Source organism: Schistocerca cancellata, chromosome 8 (genome assembly GCF_023864275.1).
Source record: "Schistocerca cancellata isolate TAMUIC-IGC-003103 chromosome 8, iqSchCanc2.1, whole genome shotgun sequence".
In the NCBI taxonomy this organism is placed as follows: domain Eukaryota; kingdom Metazoa; phylum Arthropoda; class Insecta; order Orthoptera; family Acrididae; genus Schistocerca; species Schistocerca cancellata.
The window spans coordinates 42,028,768-42,034,767 of record NC_064633.1 but is presented as its reverse complement, the minus strand read 5'-3'; positions in this window follow the sequence as shown (position 1 = coordinate 42,034,767).

The window sequence follows — 6,000 nt, the reverse complement described above, 5'->3', positions numbered from 1 at the left end:
TAAGGGGTGGGAATGGAGGTATCCAGCGATGATCACAGCATGAAGCTACGGACCGTAGTGTAAGTGCTTAGTCGAACGAGTAACTCACAACAGTGTGACAGTGCTGGTGGTGTCGATACAAAGCAGAGTAATGATAAAGATAAACAGAGCAAAGATTGCATTATATCTACAACAACAGTTGCCGCAGTTGACATTTCGTGGGAAAGGAACCCAAGGTATTTGTGGGGGAGAGAAAGAAGAAGCACTTCACATATTAGCGTTTCTGAGAGGTGAGTCAGTGCGGTGTCGTATACCCTAGGCTGTGCGGACAACGAACATAAAGAGTACAATGATGACGAGACGTGCCTAACAAAGGAAAGTGATACTGAAACAGGTATCGAGCCATGTGGTTCATCATCCTTATCGGACAGGGAGACGCAAGACACGTCTACAGTAAAACGTAGTAAGGAACAGTCTTTCTCCTAGGAGCGGGCACCAAACATAATTAACGTACATAGAAGACCATCCACGGCATAGTAAAAAAACAATTATGAACAGGTTTCGAATGTGACCGCAAAATATGACCGCATAGTGCAAAAGAAAAACTACGGATATTCAAGGGAAGACAAGGAGCACTTGTTACATAAACTGGAGTTTGAGCGTTTCAAGGATGCAGGATGTGCATGATAGTAACTACTACGTTATGTACGTCAAACTGCGCGCGATTTCAACAGAAGTAATGGATGGTTGCTTAAATCCAAACGTTGCTACAGAATTGGAAGACGTAAGATAATGAAATTTCAATCAAAGTGTCAACTTGACGATCCACAGCAAACTGTGGAATCGTCCAGAAAATTGTAGATGAGATAAACAAACTTATCCCATTGTTCAGTAAGGAATTTGTTTTCAACTGTGACCGATCGGGCTTTGGAGAGGAAAACCCATACGAAAGAAACCCTGGTGCCAAGAGAGTTTTATCAAGATCAACTACCGTTCAATGCCTTAACGCATTGGTATCCAATTATGTCGACTGTTAATTTGGACGGTAAATTGAATGGAGAGTCATTTATTGGTTCAAAATGGCTCTGAGCACTATGGGACTTAACATCTATGGTCATCAGTCCCCTAGAACTTAGAACTACTTAAACCTAACTAACCTAAGGACAGCACACAACACCCAGCCATCACGAGGCAGAGAAAATCCCTGACCCCGCCGGGAATCGAACCCGGGAACCCGTGCGTGGGAAGCGAGAACGCTAGTCATTTATTGGGTTGCGAGAATTTGGAGATTCTATGTGTTGTGGGTTGGCAGGAGAGCCAACACCGGGTACTAGAGAAAGCCGAAAGGCACGCGTTTTAGCTCACGCAGGCTGGCGTGGGGTCTGGAACAGGACAAGGAAATTAGACTTTAGAAAAACGGACGTAGCTGGTGGAATACTTAACTTTAATCCATTAATGATGAGCGTCGCTCTTGACTGTACATGATTCAGTATCAATAGTAACTGGTAATGACGCCTTGCTAGGTCGTAGCAAATGACGTAGCTGAAGGCTATGCTAACTATCGTCTCGGCAAATGAGAGCGTATTTTGTCAGTGAACCATCGCTAGCAAAGCCGGTTGTACAACTGGGGCGAGTGCTAGGAAGTCTCTCTATACCTGCCGTGTGGCGGCGCTCGGTCTGCAATCACTGATAGTGGCGACACGCGGGTCCGACGTATACTAACGGACCGCGGCCGATTTAAAGGCTACCACCTAGCAAGTGTGGTGTCTGGTGGTGACACCACACTATGCGCCCTGCGATTCTTTCTCGCGTGCGTGATTTTCCAAGGGCAGTAGGAAATATTTACATTATAGCAAGCATAGTGGGAACATAGACGTAAGAGAACTACAACTATGGTAGTGGCACTGCTTTTGGCCAATAACTGGTCACATTAAAATACCTTTGCTTCATTCCTGGTCTGGTTATAAAAATCATACTTGTTAGAGCAAACTATTCCTCCTGAAAAGTGTGCGAAATTACAGTTCGTACCACCCGGAACCACTGCTTCAGGTAAACAGCGATGGGTCAGCCTGGTCTCTCAGATCGACGGGGGTACTGTGGCGAATCGCGACCGGCACAGAACTTGGAGCACCGTTCCACGACGGCGGAGGACATCCAACTGATCTGTCAATGAATCTCACGCCAAGTTTCCATAAGGACCACAGTTTCTGGACAAGCGGTTCTATGGTGACTGTAACCTCAGCACAGGTGTGTGGGCATAATAAATGCAAAGTTCTGTGAATAATACAACCAGTGATTGTAAGGATAGTTATAACAGGAAGAACACGGAAAAATGGGATCGAACACCAGAGAGCACGCCAAACCTCATATCGAGAGACAGTTAGCTGGCTGCGAAGTATTAAAATGGAATAATTGGCTCCTGAAAGGAATGAACTAATATTGCGTCCCTACTGAAACGCCGACTGCAATGCCGATGCACCTTAGCGTAATGTGGAATGCTGTGATGGTGGCGGCAGGACACTTAGACCACAGTTTTTGATGTTGCTGAGCAACAGTCATACAATAATTTGACTGTCGTCGCCTTGCCCGAAGTGTTCTCTTCCTGGTAACGTGGCTGCTTTTCACCAGAGCAGGAACTCAACGATCGATAGTGGCAGACATTGCGAGTTCCATCGAGTAAAACTCAAGTAAAGATGTTAAACGATCTCCTACTCCTGCATATATTTACTATTTTCAACCAATACTGCTCTGAGGAGGAGAGGAACGCACAAAATCTCTCCCTCTACATGGTATAATTTTGTAACTGACCTATGAGATGGCTGACGTGTAGGCGCGATTGAGAGATTGCATGATCTTTGGAAAATAACAGTAAAAGCCAACAAGAATGCTGTGTTCTGAGAATGTAACCCGAACGTTGTTTCGTGGTGTGACTCATGAGGTAACGGAAGATTCACACAAGAACCTCTGGGAAGCGATACCTGGCTAAAGATCTATTTTGTCAAAAGGCTTCTACGAACAATACTGTGTTTTTTCTCAGAAGATGAACATTCCATGTCTTTCCCAGAGAGCGGGGGTGAAGGAACTGAATGCCTGTTTGTCTACCTGAGACTGCGACTTCGCCTCCGACTCTGAACATTTTTGTGATAGCTAGCTCCTCTTAAAAGGATGTACACTCCCTTCACGGTAGAGGAAGTGCTACAAATACGGAATACCATTTTGTTTCTCGTTCATAAATTTCTAAGTTTTTCACTTTAAGCAAACAAAATATCTGTAGCACATACTTTAGGATACATTTTAATGCTCTATTTTTGAATAAACTCTACGTTAGGAACATTTCTAAATTAGGCTTAACACAAAGTCTGACTTTGTTGGCACTTCAGATTATGGGGTACAAATATGGAATAGTCCATTCGTCTCAAAGTTGTTAAATTAAAACAAATAATCGAAAATCTGATAACTTACTGTCAAAGCAAACATTATAAAACACAATACCAAAACAGGAAAACGCCGGAACTATACCATTTCCAGTTATTAAATTACTCCCTCTAAGGAATTTTACTAGCAGAAGTCATATACATGTCGTCCTTTACCGTAACCTGCACATTCAGTGTGCGCCCACATTTCGCACATTAGACATGTTACCCAGTCTTCCCCTGCCTCGTCCTGCGCAAAATTTACCTGACCAAAGGAGACAGTTAGCATCTTCATTAATGGGTGCACTATTGTCTAGAAAGCTACTGAGGGTGGACTAATCATCTCTCACACTAAAAACTTCACCCTCAGAATCGGATGATTCTTGGTTCCTAGGCTTTGGTGACCTCTGCGTCTTTTATCTCCAGTTTATTTGTTGCTGTCGTCGATACTTCAAGGGATCTCTTCTACGGAGACGAGGTTTATTTGTGTAATGGATGACACTTGCCAAAGTGTATTTTCAGATGCGACGGTAGATGTTCCTTCCTTGACTTCAGTATTAGTCCATACATTTTTAGAACCCATAGCTCCTGTAGAAGATTCATTGACTGGATCATTGGGTAAACCCTCAATTATTTCTTCATTAGTGGCTATGAAATCTGCATCAGTGAAAATATGAGAGTTTAATAAGTATATTCCTATCTCCCAAAGCCCATTGACTGCTATCTCCCCTGTCTGGTACTTGATGTGGGCCTTCCCATTCAGTTGATCGATGTCCATGTTTGTTACTGGAATGCATTTTTCCTCATCCATACGCGTACTTGCTCTGAGTAATAGACTTTCAAAGGACTTAAGGAAGTTCCACCGAGCGGTTGCATATTGTGGGGAGCATGAGGTGGCAGACACAAGACGCTGACATGGTTCCGCGTGCGAGATTTATAACATCCAGATTTCTGGAGTAGCTACAGTGCCCATCCAGAATAAAAAGCAATGGTGATTCTGGCGTTCGCTTCACCTTCCTCAAGAAAAGTTGATACTAATCAGTGAAGAGCTGGCTGAAAAACCATCCAGAGATATGGCATGCAAGAACAGACTCAGATCGGGCTCCTTTCATTAGCTGACTGCTGCGGATCTTACGAGGAAATATCAACATTCATGGGACCAAATTTTCTGTAGCTTTCAAGTAATTGACAACGGTCACAAGTGATTCACGCTCTGCAGAGAAGATGGCTTTCCATTTCTTGCAAGGATTTGGGGAACTTGGCTGTGCACGATACTTAGACCAGTTTCGTCAACATTGTCTATTCTGTCCGGTGGAAAGCTCGTTTTCTTCATCTCTTGCGAAAACAGGGAGAAACAATTTGCGACATTTTCTCTTGTGAAACCTAGAGATCTATTAAATCATGTTTCTGTAGGTTTTAGGATCTAAATATGGTTTTTGTGCTGCTTCAGGAAAAGGCATAACCACTCTCTTCCAAACTGTTCACCCAAAAATGAATTCTGGGTGTTATTGGCTTTGGCAAACTGAAACGACATCTGCAGCAGATCCTTTCGGGTAAGTCCAAAGAATTTACTTTGCATAATCATGCTACATTGAATCAGCTATTGTTCTTGTTCGTAGGATAGAACAGATTTCCTTCCAAGTTTGGTCTTCGTGGCTAAATCAGTTGGGAAATCCGATTTAACTAGCCCAAACAGATTGTCACTTGGAACCTGGGAAGTTTCTGCCTCCTTCAAGAAGCCCATATTCTTTACTCTAACTTTTTAATTGCTATTTGCTTAGCAAAATCATCTCACTGCTTTCCCATTCGTGAAGTCGTTTCTGAAGCAATATCTGTAAGTAAAACAGGTAATGACAGTACAGAACAAATATGAAAACTAGAGTACTAATATGGAATAGCAGTATTCTAAATAAAAGCGAAAATTAAATTTAAATAGTCAACAAACACTCCATGTTACAGCTTAATGTACTAGCTAAACGTCTGTTTGCAAAATACACTAGTAATTTATGTATTATGACAAGAACGAAACTGGAAATCATCTATCTGCAACAATTATTCCTCCTAGTGAATTCGTTAAAACAGCTTCACACACTCGCAATGGCTGTCAACTGTAATATGAATGCATCCCAAAGCAGTCTGCAGTTGCCGAACGTAGTTTTCAAGCTGCTCACAAAAGTACGACGCTTACAAGACGAGAAACCACATATTTCATATTACTACCCCTATTCCACATTTTTACCTCTTCCTCTACTAAAAATAGAAGTAAATATGAAGCAATAACAGTAAGCAATAACAGTAACTGGATGTACTCAATCACGAGTGTAATTTCTATACAATGTTAGTGAACGACTACTTGATCAAGGAAAACGAGCATTAAAATATTCTGAAATAAGTTGGATGATATTTTCAGAGAAAATTGGCCATCTAACAGAATGACTCTGTGCTCCCAACACTGTTTCTTGCCGAAAACATTGTGGAAAACTTCGCCCTGCAGCCGAAAATTTGTCAGAGCCAGCGGAACGAACAGTTTCTGCAGCGCTCGCAGATGTAACAAAGTCCAGTGACGAGGAATGTGTAATAATTCTGCCGGTGACTTGCCATCACTTGC